This window comes from Crocuta crocuta, unplaced genomic scaffold (genome assembly GCF_008692635.1).
Source record: "Crocuta crocuta isolate KB4526 unplaced genomic scaffold, BGI_CrCroc_1.0 scaffold67, whole genome shotgun sequence".
NCBI classification, from domain to species: Eukaryota; Metazoa; Chordata; class Mammalia; order Carnivora; family Hyaenidae; genus Crocuta; species Crocuta crocuta.
In genome coordinates this window covers 1,573,832-1,601,413 of record NW_027531896.1, presented here as the reverse complement: position 1 = coordinate 1,601,413, position 27,582 = coordinate 1,573,832, and the positions used below count along the sequence as shown (strand labels likewise).

General features: G+C 49.5%; 1 long non-coding RNA gene across 3 annotated transcripts in view; it reads right to left on the bottom strand.

Annotated features, from left to right (window-relative positions):
- The window catches only part of LOC144239411 (uncharacterized), a 146,877-nt gene extending 119,380 nt beyond the window's left edge, over positions 1-27,497 (bottom strand). For 2 of the 3 annotated variants that reach the window (XR_013337422.1, XR_013337421.1), the window contains exon 1: positions 27,120-27,285. This is a non-coding gene — a long non-coding RNA (uncharacterized LOC144239411). Of the gene's footprint in view, positions 1-27,119; positions 27,286-27,403 lie in introns of those variants that run through there. The other variant, XR_013337423.1, reaches the window with a different exon arrangement.
- Between the last annotated feature and the right edge of the window lie 85 nt (positions 27,498-27,582).

The following is a 27,582-nucleotide window of genomic DNA, read 5'->3' as shown; positions in this document are numbered from 1 at the left end:
ACGATAAATGCTATTTGTGTACACTACAGCTGTAAGGATGGTGTTGGCTGCGTGATTTTAGATATTCATGATTAAGGAGTGTGTCAGTAAGAACACGCTAGGCTGTGTTGCAGTAACAAATTCCACCTCCCATATCTTAGCAGCCTATCCCGACAAAAGTGTATTTCTTCCTCACACCGCATGTCCAACACTCATTTCTTTTGCCAAAACAAGGCCCATGGCCACATGTGACTTCACAAAGGCTGGGCAACTACAATCCTGCCCCAGGTGTGCAGAAGAGAGAGGGAATATCCGTGAACACCAGTGACTGCCGGAAGGAAGGAGTGATGGATGAGTAGAGGAAAAGCACAGCTCAGAAGGCCTTCGAGGGTGCACCTGATGAGGGCAGGAAACACCTTTCCCAAACCTGGCACTCTGCGAAGTCATCAGCTGCCTCTTCTCCCCTAAGCCCCACAACCCCTCCGTGAAGTGAGCGCTGTCAGAATCCCCGTCACAAATGAGGAGACTGAGGCCCAGGAAGGTTAAAAAGTTTGCCCAAGACCGGACTGCAAGCAAGCGGCAGATTGTAGATTGAGGCCAAGGGCTCTCTGACCCCAGGCCCTGGGCTTGTGACTACCCTGTCTGCTGTGCTCAGATGGGCAAAGGAGAAGGCTCTGCCTTCAGGTGTTCCTGCGACTCCAGGAGAGTGGGCTCCAAAAAGGCCTGGTCGTGTAAACTGAGTCCCTAGGGAAAGGATGGCTCAAAAGGGCTGGGGGGCTCTCCGATGTTTAATTTTCCTCTACAATAGCATGTGACCCCAAGGAGGAAGAAGAGCTGCATACTTAGGGAGATCGTCACAGACATATGACCAGCCTAGCTCAAATGGAACGGGCATGAATGAAATACAGAAAGATGGTGCAAAGGAGGGCCAGTGCCTGTGGGGAGCCAGTGCCCGGCACATAGTAGGTGCTCATTTCATGTTTTTAAATGAAACTCAGCAGAGCCTTGGTGGAGCACTTTCAGAAAGGAACAAATCAAAACGGGCTACAAAGAAACAGAAGAGTGTGGCTCATGATAGAAAGCAGAACTTCTTCACTTCTATTTTATCTATTTTGTCAGTCAAAATCATGCTAATCCTGGGCAGAGGACTGTAGTCATCAGAGTTCTCCAGAGAAGTAGAACCAACAGAATATGCATAGAAAGAGAAAGGGGGAGAGAAGAGAGAGGGAGAGAAAGTTTTATTTTAAAGAAGTGATTCATGACATGGGGGAGGCTTGACAAGTGCAAACTCCACAAGCTAGGTCACCAGGCTGGAGACCCAGAGAGCTGCAGTTTGAGTCTGAAGGTCGTCTGCTGGTAGAATTCCCTCTTCTTCAAAGGACCTCAGTCTTTTCCTATTGGGGCCTTCAACTGATTAGATGAGGCCCACCTTCATTGTAGCGGCAATCTGCTTTCCTCAGTGTCTATAGATTTACATTTTAATCTAACCTAGAAATAACTTCACAGAAACATCTTACATAGGGTTTGACTAAATTTCTGGGTACTGTGGTCTAGCCAGGTTGACACGCAAAACGTTAACCATCCTAAGGACCATAAATAGCATTTGAGGCAACTGAGGCCCAAGAGAGGGTGGAGATGGTAAAAGGGTACCTGGATGATGCAAATGGAGTCCTGCCTCCCACCTCAGTGACCACAGCCAGCAGATGAGCTGCACATTGACAGACATGGGCTATTATGGTGGCTCAAAAGGGCAAGAAGTTAATTCCAAGAGCTCTGACCTTTACGGTTACCCTTGACAAAATTCTAGAAAGCCAAAAATAAGGCTTTAGCGGGCCTTAGAAAAAGAAGTAGCGTGTCCCAAGTGCCAGCAAGGTTAGTAAGACCAGATCATGCTCAGCTGATCTCATTTTCTTGCTTCAGGGGCTCAAGATTGGTAAATCAAGGAAATGTGGGGAGATGCCACGATGGAGAACTATGTTCAGTAACAAGTTTAGTAGATTCACAGTTGGTTGACTGGGCCCAGAATTCTAACTGCTGTCAGGTGGAGGGCTCTCTCCCTTCAGCCACCCTCCAGGCCCCCATTCTCCGCCCTGTCCTGTCCACCACGTCTCAGGGACTTGACAACAATATAGTCATGTGTTTGTCAGATCTACTGATGACCATTCTCTGCCGGGAGTGCGTTTATTGACCTACAAACAGAATACCAGAAGATTTTGATGGGATAGGATAAAGACGTAAATATTCTATACTGACATTTAATAAAGGCAAGTCTTATTAGGTTGTATACTTTTAGATACAAAAAACCCTAACTTTATAAGTTTAGAGTATAAGAGCCTTGTCTTTTGCAGCAGAAATTAAAGAGGGGAAAAAAATCTTACAGGATTACATTGACAATAAATGTGATACTGACAGAAGTGTAATGGAGCCACCAGCTGAGCAAAGGTCTCAGGGTGCATAGTAAGGCATGAGGTGGTGGCCCATTCTGCTCTGGGCTGGTCAGTCCTCACTTGAAGCATCCTGTCTCTTTCTAAGATCCACAGTTAGAAGGATGGAAGTGGCTGAGAATATTCAGGGGAGAGTGGCCAGATAGCAAAGGGATTTGTTTATTAGATGTGAAACAGTCAAAGGCACTTCAGACCTGGGAGTATCTTGGAGGAACATGAGAACAGACAGATTGAACTACGCTGCACCAAAGGGGAGAATGGAGATCAGAAGTTTGAAACAGGCCGGCTCAATGAAAACCAGGTTTTTCCAGCCATTGGAGAAGGTGGTCTGGTAGTCTGGCATCTGGTCAGCGGAGGGGGCATCGCAGGGTAGAGTGAAGAGTTAGAGTGGATTTGTACGAGGTAGCACCTCCGAGGTGAGTCTAGGAAAGGACTAATAGCTTTGTGAAATGCTACGGCATGCACAAAATAAAAGTAAAAATAATCATAGAGCTGACGTTTTCCATGCATCTACTCAGTACGGAACTCTGCATTAAGAGTTTTAAAGNAATCACAGACTCCGAAATAGGCTCCAGGCTCTGAGCTGGCAGTCAGCACAGAGCCCGACGCGGGGCTCGAACCCACAAACCGCGAGATCATGACCTAAGCGAAAGTCGGACGCTTAACCGACTAAGGCACCCAGGCGCCCCTTAAAGAGGAAATTTAAAGAGGAAATTAAGGCAAAATGAGGTCACACAAGTGGGCCCTAATCCATTATGACTATCCTTATAAGAAGAAGAGATGAAGAGGCACCTGGGTGGCTCAGTCAGTTAAGTATCTGACTCTTGATTTCAGCTCAGGTTATGTATGATCTCACGGTTCATGAGATCAAGGCTTGCATTAGGATTTTCTCTCTCCCTCTCTCTCTGTCCCAGCTCTGCTTATGGCTGTCTCTCTCTCTCTCTCTCTCTCAAAATAAATAAACTTTAAAAAATATTTTTTAAAAAAGAAGACAAGCACATGTATAGGGAAAAGACCATTTACAGGCCAAGGAGAGAGGCCTCAGAAGAAACCAAAGCTGCCAACACCTTGACCTTGGACTTCCGGCCTCCAGGAATGTAAGCAAATGAATCTCTGCTATTTAAGCCATGGAGTCGGTGACATTTTGTTATGGACGCCCTAGGACTGGTTTGAAAATCACTTCGGTTTTTCTGCTTGGATGACAGAGTTGCAAGACGTTCAAGGTTTATATCTCGTGGGCCATCAGACACAACTGAGGCAGCCCCAGCTACACGCTTTCAGAGGACCCTCAACCCACATAATCTCAGTCAACATGTGAACTTCGATTTCCCAAAGCTTGGTAATGTCCTTCCGGTGGAATCCTAAATAATAAGGAAAAGAGTATAGAGCCTGGACTTCAGCATGGACGACACAGATACACACGGAGAGACACACAGAAAGACACATGCCCAAAGTTAGCTTGGAATAGTCGGAGAGAAGCGATTGAATTCAGGTTGAGCACTGTGACGAGTCTCTGACTTTAGAAGAAAGTGCCCACCATCACAAAAGGAAAGACCACAGTTAGGTAATTTGGAGTTATATTACTGCTATAGTACGTGATTAATAAAGAATATTCCAAATGGATCTGGTGGTCCTTTAGACAAGGGAATTTTCTTGCTTCTTAGAACCAGAGAAACCTGGTTCCCAGAACTGCCTGTTCTAGAATCGCACCTTTTTGAATGTTGATGTTGTTCATAAAGGACTACGGAGATAATTCACACAAACCCTGTGGGTTGGAAGTCGGGGTTTCTGCTGCTTAAGGGTCAATTTTCAAGCTCTTCTTTTGAAAAAACTTTTCAGGCTCAGAGTGCATTTTATGGATCCTTAATAGAGTGACAAATTCCGTGTGAGAGATTTTAGAAACTGTCAGGTGAAGTGAGCCAGCTGGGGCCATGAGGGTTCTAATCCTTCTGGTTGCTGCATGGGCTCTGAGAGTAATCCCCCCAAAGGAAAATTCCAGCCATGGTTTGGGAAAGTCAATCTTGCAAGAAACTATGTGTCCTAAGGGCTCTTCCCTGAGGGTCTGTACTCATCTGTGTATTTGTGTCACAGCAGCCAGATCAGAACCAACCCACTTTTACTGCTGGGCCCCATACCTCCACCTCTGTGCTGATTCGCACATCACCCCTGCTCAAACCCTTCTCCTGGACACACCCACCGCCTGGACACACCCACCTCCATGTCTTTGAGCACACTGAGCCCTACGCCCGCCCAGCCTCCCGTGTCCACCACTGCACATCCACATCCACCTGCCTCTCAAGGCCTGGTCCACATGCCGCCACCTTCACAAGCACCGTGGGCCTCAGGGTAAGTCACCCTCCAAGCCCTCTCCAGCATTCTCCCTTCCTTCTTTATGCTCCCATTGCTTAGACTTGTCTCCTTCAAGGCTGTAAGCTGTTCCCACCAGGATTCCTTTCTGATGCTTTGCTGCATCTTCATCAGTACCTTCATGCTTAATGAAATAACAGTGGCTTTTCACCACTCATTACTTCATTATGCAATGCAGGAATATTCCTCAGTATGTTTTGGTGTTCTTTATAATGCAAGATGACTTTCATGTCTGTTCTTTCAAGTGCTAAAAGCTTTCCATCAATCTGTCCTGGTTATATACCTCGATTAAGGATGGGTTAAAATTTCATGAGTCAAGTGTCTCCATATGAGGGCATGCTCATGCATGTTCATACATGAATGTGAACACACATACCTACATGCATGGGATGAGCCCATAGGAGGGGAATATATCGACCACAGAGGCCAACTGAATTCCTTTGGGAGATTGTCTAGAGTTGCTGCATTTGATCCAAACATAAAGCCTCGGTCTAGGAAACGTTCTTCAAACGCTTTGCCTTATGCATGAGCATTAAGCACCAAAATCTGTGACTTCCAAACCACAGGGCTTGTTTGAATTATCTACTTAGTCCTTTATTAGCAAGGTCAATGTGCAAATTTGTGAGAATTTGTGAGATTCCAGGACAAGCAGTTCAGTGAGTAGTGGATTCTGGTGGCTCCAAAGAGCAAGGAGAGCCAGACTGAGTTGGACGAGGTCTTACTAAACGCTCGTTACTTAATACTGCATTATCTCCAGGCTTGTGGTTACGGACCAGCCACAGTAAGCCGTCCATCACAGCTCTTGTCTCTTACTTCTCCCGGCCACTACTCCTTCATGTGGACAGCTTTCAAAGGGGGGCGTGCAGTGTGCTCCTGGCACACGGGTGTTCCCACATGCTGCTGGCGGCTGCAGGGCCAGTACACACTTGAGGGAAAGAGGGGCAACCCCTCTGTAATATTCTTATCTTTTCTTTATTTTGAGAGAGACAGAGAGCGCCAGAGGGGGAGGGACAGAGAGAGAAGAAGAGAGAGAGAATCCCAAGCAGGCTCCAAGAGAGAAGAAGTGAGCGCAGAGCCCAGTGCAGGGTTCAAACCCGCCGACCGTGAGATCATGACCTGAACCAAAGTCAGGAGTCAGACGCTAAAATGGCTGAGCCACCTAGGTTCCACCCCTCTGTAATATTCTTAATGCTCGGGTTGGAGAAACTATTTCACTCCACACCCTCCCCTCACATGGCCACAGTCATTCTCCTGACCCCTGTACCGGCTCAGGTACTGGTCTGAGCTTTTGAAATGTCAGTGGTGACATGGGTGACCTGGAGTTTCAGAACTCAGCCAGTCATCCGTGCTGCCTCTTCTACCTTGATCCGTGTGTCCATCTGCTGCCCCGCCACTTGGGTCCATTCCCTCCTGGCCACACCTAGCTTCCATGCTGAGGCTGCCTTCCATGAGGGTTATGAGTCTCCAGGATGTCTTCAGTTCTTCCCACCGAGTCATTTTTCTGAAGCTGTGCATGCATCATCCTATCCTTTGCTCAAAACCTTTAAGCACTATACACACACACACACACACACACACGCACACACACACACACAAATGCACACTGCCTGCAGGTGAAAGGCTCAACATTGTGGTCTGGCAATTGAGGTTCTAACAAACTTGCCCAGTCTCCTCTTGCCCCCAAGCTTGCCCTAGCCAGCCAGCGCTAGATCCGCCACACGCCACTAGACTTTGCCATGCCACTCTTCCCCTCTGGGGAGATCTAGGGATCTTTTCTGATTAAAAAAAAAAAAATTTCAATCCAAATGTCGCTCTCTTTTATCCCGTACTAACATATTCCTTCTAAATTTCCATAACATTGGTGTGTTTTATCTTTGGAACTCTGGTCCTCTATAATTCTTCAAGATAAAAAGAGAAGGAAGCTTCCATCACCATCTACATTTAGCATACACTGGCTAGGTTATGCCATTTCAGATATTTACAAAGCACATTTCACATATTTACAAAGCATGGCCAAAGGCTCTGAGAAGTCCTGCAATAATAATAATTCTTGGGGCATCGCATCTATTATGTTCTACACCGTTCACTGGTACCCCTTCTCTTCCATTGCCACACTATCAAATAACTGACCCACAAGCAGCCTGAGCATAAAAACAGCAGAGAGGAAGTTTTATTGAAGCTTCTGCTTCCTATGGGAGCAACTGCCACTGGGTGTCCTGGATGTCCCATTTCACAAGCCATCGTGTTGGATGAGCCTCCAGAGTCCGAGAACCCTGCAGCAAGCCCTATCCTCAGCACCCTCTCCTTGCTTGGAAGCTGATCTGTCAAATCCAGAAGGAGAACTCACCAGATAACTATGTGTTTAGGAGAATTTCAGTGGGACGGTGGGTTGGTATCATGACCTGTGGTGCTTACTCTATAACTGGGCGGCAAGGTTCTCCCTGTGTGGGGGTATCTGGGTCTAACGTGCAGGAGTGGTAGAAATGGGCCCCCCTCTGACTGGTGCCGCCAGGCTGATACTCTTGCCTAGGGAGGCCCTTGCACAAGGCAGGATACAGGGGGTGTAAGAGATGTAAGAGAAGAAGTAAGAAGTAAGAGAAGAATCCCAAAGAGAAAGGAAGATTTCTTCGATCTGCAGGAATCCCCAGGGATTGGTGGATAAACCGGAAAGGTTGGCCAACAGCCCCCCGCCACAGAGCATGTCATCAATGGGGACACAGAGGCCCCCTACAACTCGTGCTTCAGGGCCCCCGACCCTTAGCTCTGGGAACCTTTAGGATACGTGCACGGCTGAGCACCTAAGCCTCCTGCTGGCAGCCTTCTTTCTCTGTGGGTTCCGCGTAGGGCAGAGAACACGGCCCAAGTACAGCAAGTCTTGTGGCTGGAGGTTCTTTAATGGGGACAGAATCTCACTGCAAATTCTGTAAGTTGCATTTCTGTAAGTTGCTTTTAAGGTACATTTCATAAATCAGGATCTGCTGTTACATAAAGCTGTAGCGAAGAGTCCAAGTCACTAAAGGCAACTACATTTCATCTCCAGCTGCCTCTGCTTTCCAGCAGAGCTCACTGGAACACGGTGCTGGAGGATTGTAAGCAACGTCTGGGCTCCCAGGACCAGTGCTGGGACCCATGGCCTACGTCCAGGCCCGAATGCAGAACATGTGCATTTCCCTGTCCGGAATGTGTTGAGAATTTCAAGATGGCAACAGCAGAACTTTTATCCAGGTGTGGGCACTCTGAACACAGAGCCCTAGACAATCTCACAGATCATCAGCCCATGAGGCTGGTTCAGCTGGCATCTGCCACGGACCCAGATGGGACAGTTCTGGGGACTTAATGGTCTCCCCCCACTGGGGACTTCACAGCACAGCATCCTGGAAAGACTTCTTTGAAAAGGGGGCTTCAGGCTGGCCCTCTGGGAGCTCTTTCTAGATTTCTACCCTCACAAGCTATTAGCAGACTCAAGCTCCACTAAATCATCTGCTTTGACTCAACCCCTGCGCTTTGGTGGGGTAGAGTTCCTTCTCGTAGGCCATGTCCATTCTTACTCTTCAGGAGATCTGCCTCGGCTCTGGAAAACTCAGGCTTCTCTTTTATCTGGATCACATGCCTCCTCTGCACACTTCACAACAAATTTTTCAGTATGGAAATATCCGAACCTGATTCTCGCCATGCCTACAAGTCTTCCCGGGACCTGGCCCAGCCTGCCTGCTTCCGGCATGAGCGTCTGCCTTTCCCGAGCTCACTGCCAGCTGGGGCCATTTTTTCCAAGCTTCTTCTTGGCTCTCCACTCACACCCCCCTCTGCTGCAGCTCTACCTTCCCTCCACCATGTTCATGGTCTGCTGGCCCCCAGTTACCACCCTGACCCTTTCTGGTTTCTATCTCCTAGTTTCTGAAAGCTCTACACTGTTTTTCCATCCCTCAGCCCCAAGTCCGGATAGCAATGCTGTGCCAATGCACTGACTTCCACATTCCAACCCAAACTGCCTCCTTTCCCCCACCTGAATCTCCCAGTACAAAACCCATAAACCTGAAATATTTTCAGCAGTGGGGAGTGCTGGGATGCTGGTTAAGCATCTGACTCTTGATTTTGGCTCCGGTCATGATCTCATGGTTCGTGAGATGGAGCCCCACGTTGGGCTCTGCTCTGACAGCACAGAGCCTGCTTGGGGTTCTCTCTCTCTCCCTCTCTCTCTCTCTCTTTCTCTGTCCGTCCCCCATGTATGCTTTCTTTCTTTCTCTCTCTTTCGCTAAAAAATAAATAAACTTAAAAGAAATCTTTTAAAGTATTTTCAGCAGGAAAAAGTAGGCTGCTTAATAAATGGTGCTAGGAAAAACTGCTATCCATTTAAAGAAAGACTGGATACCTCTTCTTCAAAATGTAAAGGAAAATAAAACCCCATGAACTTGGTATTTTACACCAGAAAGATAAAATTATAAAATACCACAAGATAAAAAAAAAAAAGTATGTGAGAATAGTTTTGTAATCTAGGGGTGGGAGTAGACTTTCTATGCAAGCCAGAACCTGGGTGTCCAGAAAATAATAACAGATTGGATTACATAAAAATTAAATATTTCCACAAAATAAAAGACACAGTATACAAAGTAAGAGGTCAAGCAATGGACTGGGAGAAATGATTTGCAGCGTGTATATCGAAGGTTTAAGACCCAGAATATGAGAAGAGCTCTTCTAGAACAATAACCAGTGTCAGCTGGTTGAGCATCCGACTTCGGCTCAGGTCGTGATCTCACAGTTCGTGAGTTCAAGCCCCACAGTCGGTACAGAGCTTGCTTCGGATCCTGTCCTCCCCTCTCTCTGCCCCTTCCCTACTTGCACTCTCTCTCTAAAATAAATAAACTTAAAACAAAAAAGAACAACAACCAAAAAGAAAAGAAAAAAATAAGAAACGAAAAGAAGGAAGAAAGGAAAGGAGAGAAGGAAGAAGAGGAGGCAAAGAATATGAACAGGCTGAAAGAAATGTATAAACTATATATTTTTTTGTTTGAAAGATTGAAAATTAAATTTTAAAAAAAGAAGCTAGAGACAGTGAGACCATCATGGCTGCCACGGTGTCTGGGACTCTGTCCAGCTGTGAGGACAGGCCTGCACTAACCACGAAGGAGCCCCGTGGAGGGTCTCCTGGGAGCTCTGATGGGAAAGCCCTTAAATGACCACTGTGTTCTGCTCAGCCACATAGAGGGTCTTCTCCCCTGAAGTTAAAAAAAAAAAAGGAATATGAGCAAGCAAGTTATAAAAGACTAATGAGTAGTCCACAGCCCTTTTTAAAATGTTTATTTATTTTTGAGAGAGAGAGAAACAGAGAGAGAGAGAGAGAGCGAGAGAGAGCGTGAGCAGGGGAGGAACAGAGAGGGAGACACAGAATCCAAAGCAGGCTCCAGGATCTGAGCTGTCAGCATAGAGTCCGATGCAGGGCTCGAACCCACGAACTGTTAGATCATGACCTGAGCTAAAGTCTGGCGCTTAGCCGTCGGAGCCACCCAGGTGCCCCCATAGCCCTTCTTTAAACCAGCTCCCCCCAGAACAATCCGCTAATTTACACATTTGTGTTTTTTATCTTTTTTTTAAAGTTTATTTATTTAGAGAGCGGGGGGGACGGGGGGGAGAGGGAAGGGCAGAGAAAATCCCAAGCACTCTCTACGATGTCAGCGCAGAGCCTGATGCGGGGCTCCATCTCATGGGCCGTGGGGTCGTGACCTGAGCACAAAGCAAGCACTGGCCCCTTAAGTGTATGAGCCACCCAGGTGCCCCAATTTATATGTTTGTTTTAAAAATTAGTATTTCTGGAGGCTGAGTTTAATCCTTTCATTTTCTTTCAGGGCTTAATTACTATTTTGTTGGATTTATGTCCTAAAACTCTTCAGCAGGGAGGGCAACATTTTCTAAAAGATGTTATTTAACTTTTTAATTTTTTAAAAAATATTTATTTCAGAAAGAGAGAGAGACAGAGCATGGGCAGAGGGACAGAGAGAAAAGGAGACACAGAATCCAAAGCAGACTCCAAGCTCTGAGCTGTCAGCACAGATCCCGACGCGGGGCTCGAACTCACAAACTGCAAGATCATGACCTGAGCTGAAGTCGGATGCCCAGCCAACTGAGCCACCCAGCTGCCCCTAAAGATTTTATTTTTAAGTCATCTTTACATCCAACGTGAGGCTCAGACTTACCACTCTGGGATCAAGCAAGAGTCACAAGCTCCCCCGACTGAGCCAGCCAGGCGCCCCAGGGAGAGCAACTTTTAAACCCACCCCCAGATCCAGAGCCTTCTGAAGAGATACCAATTCTATGTAGCTGCACAGTAAGATGATCACAAAAATGGGGCAAAGAGCTCTATGTGAACTGTACTATTCTACAGTTTGAAGAAGATTTAATTATTCGATGGATTGCCCAGGCAACACTGGAAGAAAACAAGCCTGAATGGGAACGGCAGATAGCTCTGTGGGGAGACAGCTGGGTGAGTACCCCCATCCTAGTTGCTTATTCTTTTTTTATTTTTTTAAACTTTTTTTAATGTTTATTTGGTTTTGAGACAGAGAGTGACCGAGTACGAGCAAAGGAGAGGGGCAGGGAGAGAGGGAGACACAGAATCTGAAACAGGCTCCAGGCTCTGAGTTGTCAGCACAGAGCCCGATGTGGGGCTCAAACCCACAAACCAGGAGATCATGACCTGAATCGAAGCTGGACTCTTAACGGACTGAGCCACCCAGGCGCCCCCTAGTCACTTGTTCTAAAGCCCCGCACCTGGTGTCCTGACAGCTGACCAGCACCATCAACCGGGGTCCCAGCCGAGCCCTCTCTCTGCCCCAGGGCAGTCACCCAGCACCTCCACCCTTCGGACATTCTCCACCTGGTACATTTATTGTTTCTCCAAACTCTACCTTGAGGTCACAAGCTGTTTATATCCCATAGTCACAAGCTTGCACACCAGTTTCCTCGTAGCAAATGATGCCCTCAATTTTACCATAAAAGAATTACTAAACAATTTTTTGGGGCGCCTGGGTGGCTTAGTCGGTTAAGCGTCCGACTTTCGCTTAGGTCATGATCTCGCGGTTTGTGGGTTCGAGCCCGGCGTCGGGCTCTGTGCTGACTGCCAGCTCAGAGCCTGGAGCCTGTTTCAGTCTGTGACTCCCTCTCTCTCTGACCCTCCCCTGCTCACGCTGTCTCTCTCTCTCCCCTAGAAATAAATAAAACATTAAAAAAAAAAAATTAAAAAAAAAAAAAAGAATTACTAAACAATTTTCAAGCTGGCGCTTGTAGCAAACTACAGCGACCCAAGGGCCCCAGCAGCGGGGGTGTGCCCTGCCGGGTCACAAGGGCATCCCAGTCAGTACATGTGTGAGCAGAGACCCAACACCTCCAGCTGCCTCGAACCCCTGGCTGGGCCCAGTCCCCGTCCCCGGTGCACCCTGCGAGTGCACTCGGGCTCTGCCTCCTGACTTTGAAGTCAGGGTTTCACTCTCTTAACCAATACTCATTGCTGAAGGCTACCCTTGCTACTAAAATAACTTTCCATGAAATACTCTTGACTGTAAATGCCCTTATATTATAAGAAACGCTCGTGTTTGTGTGTGGTTATGTCTTGTGTAACTGACTCCACCAGGTTTTCGAGGTGAAAATTGCTCGTTTTTGTCATTTCCAAAACCTGACATTCTTTCACTATAATGTGGCAATTTCTCAGTTCTTTAAACTATTTTTTTCTTTAAGTTCTCATGAATCGGCGGTTCCTGTTTTTCTGAACTGCTTGTCAAAGCCATGTTTGTGTTAGGCTCACAGTCACCCTTGTTCAATAACTAGGAAACACTGTGAAAAGTCCCCACAGAAAGTGTGACTTCCCGGCCCTCGGGAGCCTCCCTGTTTTCTCTGTAAGTTGTAATTTGGAGGGATGCGTGTGAACGCGGGTGGAAGGGAAAGGACTGGGCAACAGACAGCGGGTGAAAGTGCCGATTGCCAGGGGGAGGTCCTCGGACTGAGGTTAGTCGGAGCTCAGCTCGTGTAGATTCCGTGGCTCGGAAGCCGGCCCTGCCTGGGGACACATCATCCGGCCCACCAGAGCATGGATCCCGTCACCTACAAAGACAAAGTGGCTCTTTCTTTTTCTCCCTCCCCCAACACCCACCACCCACCGCCCCCTTTTTAAAGAGCTCATGTCAAGACCAAATTCCGCTTTCAGACCTCCGTGTTTCTGCAGTTCGGGAAAAGTTAAAACAAAGTGAGGGCATCTTCGTTGTTTAAATAAAGCAGGACTGCCTGGGTACGGGCTGAGCTGGACCTGGGGCAGAAACCGGCTCAGAGCAGCCTCCTTCAGCTTCTGGAAGGATGTGCACTATTTCTGTTTCTTCGAGTTGCTGTAACAAAGTACCATGTACTGGGGGCTCAAACCACAGAAACGTATTGTCTAGTAGTTGTGCGGGGAAGAAGCCTGAGCCCGAGGTGTGGCAGGGCGACACTCCCGCTGTCGGCGCCACAGGAGAGAATGGGACCCCAGCCTCCCTCCCGCCTTCCCCTGGTTTATCACAGCATCAGTGCAATCTCTACCTGACATCCCCCTCCTGTGCGTGTTGGCGTCCAAACGTCCCCAACTTGTAAGGACACCACCCTCCTCCACTATGACCTCATCTTTAATTATGGTTACAATGACACCATTTCCAAATAAGGTCTCATTCTGAGTTACTCGAGGGGTAGGGCCTCAACACGTGAATTTTGGGGAGACACGATTCAGCCCATGACACACACAGAGGCCTTGAACGATGACTCACAGAGTCTGGACCTCTGCTCACATTCTCTGTTATTTCTCCTGCCAGTGTTTCCCCCCAGACTCTCTCCCCTGAAAATAAATTGCCTTCTGATAGACCCACGTGCTTCCTTTTTCTGTCAGGGTCAATGTCTGTGCTAAGAGTGAAGCTGAAGGTTGTTAGCAGTGTGGGATTCCATACAGCTCAAAGTGCTGCTCTGGGTGGAAATGGCCCCGGTCAGGAAGTGCCTTCGAGGAGACCGGTGGCCAGCCAGTCCCTGAAAAGAGCAAGGACACCCAGACAAGGGCCACGGCTGCCATGCCTCAGTGCGGATGTCCAGCCGCCCCGGGCTCTGTGCTGTCTTCTGTCTTTTAGCCCTGGGGGTGCTCTGAGAGTCAAACCCGGGCAGCCTCTTGGGCCCAGGAGCTGCCGTGAGAAACCAGCTGTGGCTGCGTGGCCGGCTGTCTGGCCTGCACCCTGGCCCCCTCATTGTTAGCTAAATGGTCATTTTATGGCCAACGGAGGAATCAGGCCCAGATTCCTCCCTGAAAAATGGAGATCACCACTGAGGGTCACTCCGCGACACTCGGAATAGCGGCTGGCCCGGAGAAGGTGCTGTGAAATGTCAGCCACTTGGGTGCCTCATGCCACAGTGAGACCACACGCTTTCCCGGGGGTGAGGTGGGGGATGTTTAAAAGAAGTCTGAGATTGATTCTTTGTCAAGTCTCAATCTCCATCACCTCCTCCGTGTCTCTTGTAAATATAATTTGGTGTCAGGCTGACCGTGGGGGCCCGGGACCCTCATGAAACACAGGGCGGACAAGTCACCGCTCACCTTTTTCGGCCCTTGGCTCGTTGCCAGATCTCCACCCCCAGGAAATGGAGTCCCAGGCTGTTAGAGGGCATCTCAGAGCTGGGGCTTTGCTGGGGACCAGAGCTCCAACACGGGGCCTTCCCTGTGTGCTCACTTGTCCCTCTACTGCCTAGACAAGTGCCTGCCTCACCCACACGACACCTGAGACAGGGGAGCATGGCCACCCCACTAGCTCTGAAATTCAGCAGCCCCCCCTGCAGGGGACACACAACCTGGTATTCTCGAGAACACAAACATGGTTTAACAGTAAAAACGATTGTGATAGTTTTTATGGAAAGTAGGAAAGAAGAGAAAAAGATTCATTCAGGTACTTGCTTGCATTTGCATAAAGAAACTCTGGGCACGTAAACAATGAAAAGAAGGGTTTGAGAGGAGAGGTCAATGGGAACTGAGCAAGAGAGGGGGGCCAGGGTGCTTTTCACCGGACCCCTTCTTATTTACTTTCACTTTTGAACCTTATTCCAAAAATTAATTAAAGCTGGAAACTCTATTCCCTAGACACTTTTGCAGATTAAAAGAGACATCCACATGCCCATCTCAAAAGATGCTGGAAAGCCCCAGCTGAAAGTCAATGCCACCTTTGAGGAGGGTGCTTTGTCAGGTGAGTCCCTCAAGGTGCCCCTAGCATGAGGGTGCTCCCCATGACTCATCACGGAGATGCCAGCAAGCTTCCTTGAGGTCATGAAAGAGCCACTCAGGTTACAAAGAAAAGCTGTTCTCCATTTGGGGAATGATTTATTTGAACGATCCACAAAAAGTTTTAATCCGGGTGTGGTCCCAGGAAATAGAATCCACACAGAGCCTGACATCTGGCCTGTTGGGAGGTTTGTGGTGTTTTGGGCGAGGTTGGTGGGAATTCTGGCTCTGCCTTGAGCTGGGCACCCTGGAACCCAGCTGCCTGTCTGCAACATGGGCAAAGAGTTGCCTGTCCTCACAGGATGGATATGGGGGTTGGACAAATTAATGGATACAAAGCAGCCAGCACACACCGGTCTGTGGAAGACGCTCCATAAATATTAGTTTCTCCATCCCCTGCTGTGGCCAGGAGGCCCTTTCAAAATCAAATTGATTTACTACATACAGTTTAAGCCACATGGTTAATCTCCCCTAAGTCCTGCACAAGATATAAATTAAAACCTCCACCTTGAGAACCAGGGGGCCCCCTTTTTCTACCAACAGAGCCCCAGTCACTGTAATGATCTTTGGAATCCATTTGCTCAGAAACTTCTGGAACTCTCTCCTTTCTGAACCGTGGAAAACAATTTCCATTTGAATAAGAAGTCCGTCGCTTGCCCCTGGCTACTCATGTTCACAGAGAGTGGTAGAAATTAGAGTTGGAAGATTCCGATCATTTTGGCAACCAGAGGGCAAGGGGAAGGGGGGGATGGGCTGAGAGGGGGCAACACTTCCTAAAGACAGTGTAATCTGGCCCCTCTGGAGGGATTGTTCCTGTTCAGCCCAAGTGCCCCTGGTGACCGACTCAGAGAGTGAACACAGAGCAGGTGATCCCCGCTTTGGGAAGGTGAGACAGTGACTGAGCGGCTTACTCTGTCACCGGGAGCATTCTCTTTGCAGTCACCTCTGATGCTGCTGGGTGGCAGTCTGTACTCATTCTGCATCTCTCCTCTCCCCTCCACAGAGCAGGCACTTCTGGGGACTTCAAAAGGACCGCCACACAGAGACAGCCACCCATCTGTCAGGCCGTGCTCAGTGGCCTATCTGAAAGACATATCTGACAGGAATCAAACGCATCCAACCCACAAACCCCGAGGAGGCGACTATGTATAACCAGCTAAAGCAACAATCTGCAACAACGGAGCATTTAAATGTTCTAGATATTTAAGGTGACTTACTGTTAGTATCTCATGACAGACTCAAGGGTTGAGCTGTCCTCTGCAATACCTGCCAGGATTTGAGGATGGGGAAGAGAGGATGAGAGAGAACGAGGTGAGGCTACGCATCAGGAGGAGTCTGGCTCAGTGTCTAAATTATCAATACCTGCCCCATTTGTCAACAGGATTACCTCACACATTTGATATGTGACATGTCTCACCATCCATTCATCAGCGTCAGTGAAACCAGCGCAGCAAGGTGAGCTGTCGGTGAGGTGCCCTGGAATGGTAGATGCTGGCAGCCTTGAAGGCAGGCACTAGCGGAGTGCCACCCGTCTCCACTGTTAGGTCTACAAGGATCCAAACAGTCTTCTGGGGAAGACGTCAAACAAACAAACAAACAAAAAACACCTCTCCCTCCCTAACTTGCCGATGATGTAAAGCTTCACATTTTATGTTAGAGAATATATGGGCCAAATCTAGAAGATTCGACCAAGGGTAATGCAAAGTTCTACCTAGCCTAAAAAATAAATTTAAAAACCAACAAAAAAAAGTCAGTCCCCAACTGAAAAACGAGGGAGATGTGGTTTTGCACGCGCCCCACACAGAGAGGCAGGGACAGGAGGCGACTACAAGTGCAGCTTGAGGGCCGATGGACAGGTTGGCCCCAAACCTCAGCCTGGCATCCTGCACAAGGGCAGCCATTGTGCTCCTGTGAGGGCGGGATGCCAAAACCTGCCGCCCGTGACCAGAAGGGCAGCACGGGGTCAAGGTTGCCAAGCACCTCAGTGCACACATTCAGGAACCGTGGAAAGGAGGAAGAGCTTGAACACAGTGGTCGCGGCCACGCAGCTGCAAGGGCTCGTCTTGGAAGGAGCCGGGGCTCGTGTTATTATTCAGCAGTTTCTGGGACAGAATCATTGCTCAGTGAATGGTAATGAATGTGCTGAATTGGGCCCATAATTATGACCACGGATATGACTGAATGCCTTCAGCAGGGCAGAGTTAGGTCCAAAATGCGGAAGTGCCAGAAAACAGGCTTTGGATTATTTATGGAATGCTGTCTCCTCAGTCGGCGCTTTGCAGGGATAGGCTGGGCTGGCTCCGGAAGGAAGGAAGGGGTTTAAGTATAGATTAAATGGCCCCTCCTGGGGTTCACATAGAGGGACTGCTGTGGTGGGCAGTGCCCTTTGACCCCAGAGAGCTCCTGACAGACAGTGAAGAGTGTCTTGGCAATGAGGATGGCTCCAAATTGGGTTGTTGAGCCCTCGTCATGGCGGGTGACCTCACCACACTGAACAGCCCATCAGAGAGGCTTGGTGACTCGCTCGTGGTCACACAGCTAGCCAGGGGGAGCCGGGAAGCTACCCTAGCTGCCCTAATCACACAGAGAAAACAAAGCAACACACAAATGCACAAACCGAGTCCTTTCAGATCTTCACTCAAAGGGAGGGACCCTCTGAGGGACGCTCAGAGCCCCCCAACACACGAGAGGCCCCTGGCCTGCATGGCCTGCGTCTCCCTCCAGCAGCCCTTCTAACAACTGCACTGGCTCATCCCCTCTCTCCCTAAGTCTCAATGGATAAATGAAGGGCTGGACCACTGAATCAGCCCCCGCCCTGAGCTCTAGGCAATACAGCTCATGCTGCCCGGGGCCTGGAGAAAACCAAACATGGAGGCAGCACAATGGGATTCCCCCGGTGCCCGAGTTGGGAGCGGATGGACCGTTGGGGGAGGGGGGGGCGGGGGATGCGGTCCAGGGCCCAGAGAAAGGTGTCTCTGTCAGAAACAAACAGCAAAAAGGCAGCAATTCCAATAACAACAGCTGATGCTACTGAACACCTGCTGGGTGCCGCACTTTGCTACGACTTCTTCAGGCACTGACCCTTTTCGTCCGCACAGCAGCCCTCTGTGCCACTGACTCCTGGATTTCCATTTCACAGGTTAGGAGACCGAGGTCAGCAGGCACTGAGGCTGGGCAGCGAGAAGCTGGTGGAGCTGAGCTGGCTTCCTCTGGGGGGCTCGTGGCCTCCCCACTGACAGGTGGTCGTGGCATAGAGCACACAGCACTGCGCCTGGGGGAGTGGCCAGAGCAAAGTCCCGGAATCTGGAGGTGGCTTCAGGGGAGGGATGGCAGCATGTCCCCCATCCCCCACGTGGGAGAACATCATTTTGCTGTGTTGTAATGTCGCAATGGAACAGGGCAGGGGGGAGGAGGGGCGTGGGCTTGGGGCCTGAGTTTGTTTCTTCCCCCCATTCAGCTTATCTCCACACCGCTTGCTTGCGTGTTTCCTGTCTGAATATGGGTTAATCCTTCTCCCTTAAAAAACCGAAAGAGTCAAAAGACACATTTGGGGGACTTGTAGAACAACAGTGACAGGAATCAAGCCTGAGGTTTCCCTCAGGCCAGTCTGGTCAGTCCCAGGTTGGCTCCGCACAAACAAAACTGAGGATACCTCTCCCCACACGGGAACGCTCGTGATCAAACAGCACATACCAGGATGGTCTGAAGAAACCATCAGCACGACTGGCAGAAACGCTCCAGGTGTCAGGTGCCCTGCCTGGGCCGCCTTCTGGCCAGGTCATCCTCCTGGGCCACTCAGACCCTGAGAGCCCGCCTCACGTTTTGTCCCCAGACAAAACTACGCTAAGACTTGCAGTAGTGGCACTGGTGGCAGAGAGTCTCGTGGGACCCCCTCCCTGCCTGGCCCATAGCCCCTGGCCCAGAAGCTCTCCACCCCTCTGAGGACTGACTGAGAGCCAGGCTCAACTTCACCCCTTCACGCCAGCACCACACTTCACGCCACACTTGTTCTCAGGGTGATGGCCCCTTTTCCAAAGCTGCCCAGATCAGGAAAACACGCTCTAGATTTGTGCTTTCCGATATGGCAGCCACTAGCCACCTGTGCCTCTATGTACAGTGAAATTTGAAACAAGTTGAAATAAAATAGAAGTTTAAGTTCAAAATCTCCGTCACATTAGCCACTTTTCAAGTGCTCAGTAGATGCGTGTGGCTTATAGCTACACATTAACACAGAAACAGAACATTTTCATCATCGCAAAAAGTTCTGTTGAACAATGCTGTTCACTGGTCCCTTGAGGGTGTTCTGTCTCTCCTCTGCTGCCGTCATTGCTCCTTCTTACCCCCCACACCAAACTTGGGGGGGCCCAAGTCTAGGAGAGGCCCAGCTGCAGTTAGCAGACGGGACGAGGCTTGTAGAGGGGGGTCCCCAGCAGATACTCCTTAGCTGCAGAGGCTGGGAGCTCACACCACGGTCAGGAAAGCAGGGGCACATTTCCAAGAGGGACGTAAATTCAGAGACAGACACCCAGGTCGTGCGGGCTCCTCCAGCTGGAGCGGGGACCCCAGTCAGCTCTGGAGCCCCACGCATGCTGAGTGTTAGATGTCAAACAGCAATGGTGGCGGCCACCTCAGACTGCGGATTGCCCCGCCCTGGTTTTCTGCCACCGCCCTCCCCCAACCCTGAGACTGTGTGATGATGCCAGGAGCACGGGGACAAACAAAGGTTCCCAAGAATGGCCGAATCTGAATATCCCCTTAGCCGGGTTGAGGGAGTAAGACAGAGTTATGTAGCAGCAGGGAGAGCATGAAGCAGATGATACAATATAGAAATTTCGAGAATAAAGGAGTATTAGATTTTTGATACCTTAGCCCTGTGGACTGAAGTTCATGCCCCTGAACAGAACAACTGGACAAGCAGAGCCATTACAGGGGAGATGAGGGATGATGGGGAAACTGACACAGGATGGACAAATCTCCTCTGAAAATCCTCCGTATCATTTCTGGAGATGACAGAAGTGTCGTGGCTGTTGAGGCTCATCAGCAGCCCGGGAGGAGCCAGGCTCACCTGCCATCTACAGAGGGGCTGCCTAGGGTCACCCACCATCCAGAGGCACCCCTCCAGGGACCAGTCCCCATGCTCCATGAGGAGGGGCCCTTCTGTGGTTGCCCTCTGCCCTCCGGGGGATGCCCTCTGCATAACCCTCTCGCAAATCAAATGTTTTTATTTCTTTCAAAATCAGAAGAAAAACCTGAATATAGTGGATATGATTATATACCAATGAATCCAGTATGGATGACATTCATCTTTTCACCAAGACCATCATAATATGTTCTCATATGAGGAAGGTGCCATGAGAGTCCATAACCCAGGGATGCAGCCCTGCCTGAGTCCTTCCTCACTCCTTATACCAGAGGCATAAAAGACAGCTCTGTACAAAGGGAACTGGCACCCCGCAGACCTCCTGGTAGAACCTACAGACTGAGGGGCGCCTGGGTGGCTTAGTCGGTTGAGCGTCCGACTTTCGCTTAGGTCATGATCTCGCGGTTCGTGGGTTCGAGCCCTGCGTCGGGCTCTGTGCTGACTGCCAGCTCAGAGCCTGGAGCCTATTTCAAAGTCTGTATCTCCCTCTCTCTCTGACCCTCCCCTGCTCACACTCTCTCTCTGTCTCCTAGAAATAAATAAAAATATTAAAAAAAAAAAAAAAAGAACCTACAGACTGAATTTCAGCAGTGATTTCTCATCCCTCCCTCTGCATCACGCAGGTAAACCCGCTCCAAAAATAGTTACATCTCCAGGCAAAGCCCTGTGACGATCTGTCGGCTCTACTGTCGTTAGCACTGGCTTTCTCTCTCCAAGTCGTCTTCTGACTTCAATAAGGCTGTTGGAGGTCCAGCCATCACCTCTACATTCCACACAGGGGGACGGAGGGAAGTGGGGGACAAAATGTTAAGCCTCTTAGATGTCAGACTCCTTTAAGGAGCTTTCCTAAAATCCCCACTACACATTGCAGCCTATGTGTCACTGGCCAGCCCATCTGTCTGTCTGTAAGGGAGCTGGAAGAGGAAGATGGAGGCATGAAGCAAGGCTCTGGGATGGTGCAAAGCAAAGCAAACACAGGAGGGGACTTGGTCCACGGTAGAATTACAGCAGACACCCATTACCGGAAACTCCGTCTTGTTCTCTCGTGAGTCTTCGTGGCCCTGGTTGTGCCACCAGATAAGGGGGGTCGTGTGGAGCGTAGGGTGTGACAGGTTCCCCTTCTCTGGCCTTTGAGCGGGTTGAGTTATGTGAATAAACTGCATGTCCCTGGCACTGAAACTTTTCTACTTCGGCCATTCTGTTCTTTGCTGGAAGGCTGCCGAACTTCTGAAGCCCCGTCTGTGTCCTCGGGGCTGGGAGGGTGTGGTCCTGACTCAGGAGCTGACTCTGGAAAAGCTGGCTGCGAGGGAGGGGGTGAGTCACGAACCCAGACATAGCTGAGATTCCTGGTATGTGCTCTGCGGGGGGAACGAACGCTAAGCTTGGACTGAGTTCCCTCTAGGCAGGAGGTGCTGCAAGACGTGAGGCGCCCCAGCAACCTGTGCCCTTCCCCTAGGGGCACTGACGGCAACCTGACATTATTGGGCTCGCATCTGTCTCACCAGAAAGACAAATAGAAAAGACCTGGTCTGCCCAGTTCACCTCCACCTCCCTGAGTCAAAGAACCAGACTGTTGGGTTCAAAGCCAAGCTCCATTCCATACTAACAGTGTAATTTAGCCCTCACCCCAATCCTTCTGTGTCCCAGATTCCTCATCTGCTTGATGGGAACAAGAATGATAATCTGCTGCACACAGTTCTGTGCTAACTAAGTAAGGTCATATTTGCAAAGCTTCCAGAACAACGCCTGGCACCAAGCAAGCACTCAGGAAACAAGTCAGTGTTTGAATGATCTTTATTTTATTGGGGGAATGATAAATATGTACTAATGCAGACAAAGGCATGGAAAGAAATCTTATTTGACTCTGATACAAAAAGCAAGGGATTTCTGTCCCTTTGAATGCCCTGCTCCAGTTGTTCAGGGCTCTTGAAGCCCGTCTTCTCCTGATAGTTCTGATGAGACCGATGTGGTTATTTCACAAAGTAGACCCTGGTCCCAGAGGAGCTAAATTCTGTAAAGCATAAATCTAACTGTCTTCAGGCGCACTCTGTTGTGGAGACTGCTTGTTGTCTGTCCTATATCCATTCTCCTCTACTTCCTGTGTTGTCAACAACCCTCATGTTGTCAGGGGGTAGCAATGTTCTCAATTAAAAAGCTATATTCCTCTGGCTGCTGTGGAAACAGTGGCCAATAAAGATGTGGGCAGAAAGGGTTAGTTGGGAGTTCTGGGAAAGCTCTTTAAAGAAGCCTGATGTCTGGAATGCCTAGCCTTTTATCCTCCCACTTTCCTCTTTCCTCCTTTGTGGAATGCAGATGTGATGGCTGGAGCTGCAGCAGCCGTGTCAAAACCATAAGATAACTTTGAGGAAGGAAACCAGTGCTAACAGAGAGGACAGAGAAGGGAGATGAATGAACTGGCTGCCCACTGACCCTCTCCCTGGACAGCCTGCTTCCAATCTTTTTCTGTCCCAGACAACGTAAGCTTGACACTTACTGGAGCCACTGTTAGTTTGGAAAGTTTTCCTTTGTATCTGTCTAAATTGATGGAAACCCATGCATCCCTCTCACACTCTGTGAAAGATTTGTCCAGGGAGCACAGCTAAACTACATTTCTGCCATTGCTAAAAATTCCAAAATTATAAGTATGATCAATATTTGAAAGGGCCACATGGGGAGAGAAAGGCTAAACACCTCTGTGACAGAAGCCCTCACTCGCAGGGTAATCGATTCTAAAAGCAAAAAGTTGAGCAGGAAAGCCACAGTGGATAAGATTCGCCATCACCATTAGCTTTCTTGATTATAAAAAAATGCAATAAAACCAGGTGGTTATTGTTCTGTTTTAATCAGAGTAGTCATCAAGCCTCCTGACCACTCCTCCTTCCTGTGGACCCAACTTCCTTCTGATCCTCTGTTGGCTTCTCCCTGCCTGAGCTCTGTGGTCTAACCAGAACCCTCTAGAAGCCATGAGGAACCCCAGCTCTGCCCCGAAGCACCGGACCCAGTGCACGACTGCCCTGCCACCGCACCGTAAACAGAAAGGGGTGTCTGCACTCTGGCACAGGTAACCGCTGGGGGAGGAAACCACCCACAAAGTGGCACCATTTGTAACTGGTCACCACGAGACAGCCATGGCCAGCAGGCAAAGCCTACACTCTCAGGAAGAGCTGTCGAAAGCACCCGGTGCCCAACAGTGCGAGGTGATACCAGAGAAGGCTGACTGAGCCACGGGACCCACCTGGCCCTTCTTCCAGACCCCCGCAGAATGAGCGTGAAGATTTGGCTTCTGGGGGCACGGCGTGATCTTGGGTACCTTCAGAACCGGCGAGGAAAGGCCATGTTATGCTCACCCTGGTTTTAGTTTTAAGTGTACCTTACTTAATATTTTCAATATGAGTCACCTCCACATACTGCGATGGTTTTCAAATCAGCAGAAGTTGCCTGTAGCTGGCTTTAGTCAGGAAGCGTGAGTGCAGCATCCATCTGTTTCCACTCTGGAAGCAGGTCTGAGGCCAGTGGTCCTGGCTTCTCTGGCCTGCGGCCCCAGTCTGCTGGATTACAGACAGCACCCTCTTGGGTCCCCTGCTTCTCCTGATGCTCCTCTCCTGATGGAGGCGAAGACCCCCTCCGTCAGCCACGTGTATCTTGAAGCGGCCACTCCGTCTGATACACCTGCCTGGGACTCCTGTACCTGGAATAGGCTGAGCAGCTGGCCATCCTTCCTGTCTGCCAGGGTGGGTACGTGTGCGCGCTGGGGGCAGCGGGTTAAAGGAAATGCACAGAAAGCTACTGCCCTGTGGTTGGGCTGAAGGAAGGGGGAGCTGCTCTCACCGTGTGGATGTTAACGATGAAAACGATGGTGGCCACGGCAGTGAGCATAGTGACAGTGTCTAGAGCCCCAGGTTTTCCCAGAGACACCCCGGAAGCATCCTCCCTTTACCTCATCAGATCAGAGCGGGACACAGATGAGAGCTCGCTTCAGGAGCATGAAGGCCAATTCTTTATGGACACCCCCAGGGCCCGGGGCCCAGGTAGACATAGAAAGGTGTCTGGATGCGTGTCTGAATCAGTGGAGGTGTACTTAACAGCCGCCAAGTCCCCTTGTAACTTGTGTGTGAAGCATCACTGATCTTTCCAAGGCCCCGGGAGGCAGGTACTCTTATTAATCCCATTTCACTGTGAGGGAGGTGAGACCCCAAGAAGTATAAGTTGCCCAACGTGAGGGTGAGCTCTCCGTACAGCGACGGGTAGTGCGGACACTTGTCAGCTTCCATGAAAACCTCTGGGCGGGAAGTACTGAGAGCGCAGGCTGGGGTGCTGATGAAAGGGGAGGGGTGGTCGGCAGGGCCAGCCAGCGATAGGCCAGTCTCTAAGCCGAGGGGCGCCATGACCACGGGGCACCGGGCAATTTCCAAATGTCATCAGACTGTCAGCATTTTCTTTTCGCAGTAGGTGTCCTTTTAAAATATCTGCTCAGTTTCTATCATAGAATGTTTCCTTTTCTCACTCCCTGCCTGCACCCTCACTTAGAATCAGCATCTTTTGGTAGTTGGAAAATATGACAAAGCAGCAAATCGTATTAATGAATGCTCGGTTCTCAGATCTGCCCAGGGCCTTATTTCTGGCTTTTTAAAATGACTCTCCTGATTATAAGAGTGATCATATCAGTTCACCACAGGCTTGTTTCTCATGGGTAAGTTGACTTCCAGTGTTCATACAACTGCTCGAATTCTACATGAAAGAATACAGTCCATACCTCGGATGAAATCAACCACCTCAAAACTACTTCCCAACAGCGTTTTTATCCAGGAGGATTTAAAGACACGGGAGCTGGGGATAAACACACGTCTGATACCTGGCATGTTCTCTGAAATGGGAACAAGAGAAAGTGCTAGTGCACCCACACCACTGAGACACCGCCTAGGACATTTCGCCTTGTTGGGCTCTGTTCTCCATGGAAGTGGCGTTTCTCTGTGCGCTTACATACTTACTCACCAAGAGAGACAGACTGGGCTGGGATCCCACCTCAGAAATCCCTGGTGTCGGCCTTGCTGAGGTCCTGAGTTTCAAGACTCTCAGCCTTGCCACTGAGAACACTGAAATCACAGGATCTTGCCTGGAAAAGTCATGGCGCTAACTCAGAGGCCACAAGCCCAGACACCTGCAGAGCCCAGGTAAGGAGGGAAGCAGGTAGAGCTAACATCGACGGGGCTCCTGCGGTGTTCAAGCGCTGTTGGAAGCAAGCACTGGACAGATGCTGACTCTCCAAACCCTCCCAGCAGCCTCTGAATGTCATGGTCCAAAAGCCCAAGGCTTCCAAGCCAAGGCTAATCAGGGCCTTGCAACATTAGGGTTCCATGGACCTTGCGATCTAAACAATAGGGGGTCCCACCATAGTTAGCTGAATCCAAAAATCCAATCCTGGGCAGATGAGCGGAACTGGGGTGGGGGCGGGGGGGCTCAAACAGGACTGCATTTGGCCTTTGAACCTCCCACCTGCAACCCCAGCTATTTAAGAAAGTTTTTTCTTAACATTTTTTTCAGTTTACAGATAAAAGTAGTAAGATTCAAGGGAGATTTTCTTCCTCGGAANGCTGTGCCCCGCTCCCTGCTCCACTTGATCCCCCAGCAAGTGTGACGTCACAGTCCACTGGAGGCAGCTTTAACCCCAGGCTGTCCCTGCCCTTCACAGACTCTGTATTTTTAATTTAACGAATTGTATGCCCAACCAGTTTTATCAAGGCAGACCCTAAAAATGATGGAGATCAGCCACAGGGGAGGGTCCCGGCAGAGGGACCTATTAGCAAAGGGTCTTCTGCAGGGGTGCACTGGAAGGCTGGGACTAAACTGGGAGGGGGCGGGGAGGGGGGTCACAGAACAGGGAAGGTACCCAAAGTTGAGTCTAACCACAGACCAAACAGCCCAAGCGTCCCGGAGGGGCCAGCCAGCCACGGTGCTGTGCCCCAGGGCAGATCGCATGTGCTCTTCGAGGTGCTCCAATTTTAGCAATTGGTGCTGACTCATTATTAACCCAGAAAGCCCACACACTCAAATGACCCTACTGAAAAAGCTCCCTGTCATCTCCTGCTTACTGATCTGCAGTTTTTAAGCAAATTTAAAAAAAAATGTTTATCACAGGGTATTTATGACATTTTAACCGTTTGCATTTACAGTAACTAGAATGACATTTGAAAAAAAAGTTTCCTGTAGTTTACTTGACTGGAAGGCTAGGGCTCATCAGAATAGTAACAGGCTGAGAAACACATATCAAGGTTGTATCGGGCCTCAAGGGCTCAGCTATTCAATCTTCACCCACTGCCCCAGGCCCCCAGCCCACCATCTCTCAGCACATTTTCTTTCTGATTTTACCAGTTAGTGATAGTCACAAGCAAAAGGAAAAGGCATACAATAAGTTCCCAGCATCATTCACAGGCTCTTGGAGAGGGAAGCCAAAATTCTGCCTCTCTATTGTATTTCTTGCACTAAAAACTGGGCGGCTCAGATCATGCAGCCAGAAATGTCTCAGGGGGCTGTCTTCCTACACCTCAGAGAAGCAGAAGCTGGCCCAGCCTCCGCAGCCATGGGTGAACACAAAGTCACCCATGTCTATCTCTGAACTTCACCATAGCTCCAAAGGGGAGTGTGGAACAGCTTATTTTCCAACCAAGCACAACTCTCTCTTCCGAGACAACGTAATGTACGACGAATGAATTTCTACACACTCCCAATTAGTGACTGAGATGAGCAGGCTCAGATGCAGTCATTGTTGGGGGGGAGTGGGGGGAGAGCAGAGGAAGCAACTTTTCTAAAATCATGGATCCTCTAAGTCTCGAATGCATGCCCCCTCCAAGAAGCGACTACCGTAACCCAGCCGAGACTCTGAGGCAGACTATAGAAATGATTGTAAAAATGACAGAAACCTACTCACCGGGGGAGAAGCAGCTGGCTCCACCTTCCCAGGGCCCCGGGCCGTGAAGAACTGAAGCCGGCACTGACTCAGGCACAGCCCGCCTGGAATAGGAGTTCGCAACTTAGAAAGCATCGACCATGCAGTCACGTATTTCCCTCCATTCCCAGTGGTGTGTCCACATGACTGAGACCAGAAAGGAAAGAAAAAAAAAAAAAAAAGAGAGAGACAGAGAGACAGAGAAAGAGAGAGAAAGAAAAAAGGGAAAAAAAAGAAAAAGAAAAAGAAAAAAAAAGGGCGCACACCTCAGCCTTCATTCTCATTGGAACAAGATGACTCAATGCTGACTCACAGCCGCCACTTCCTCTCCGGCATTCTCTTCATACTTGTGAGCTGGGCTGGTCCCGTTCCCAGGGTCTCTGCAGGCCTTCCTGGAAGAACAGCCTTCTGACCCTGGCAAAGTGGCCCAAACACTGACCTCACT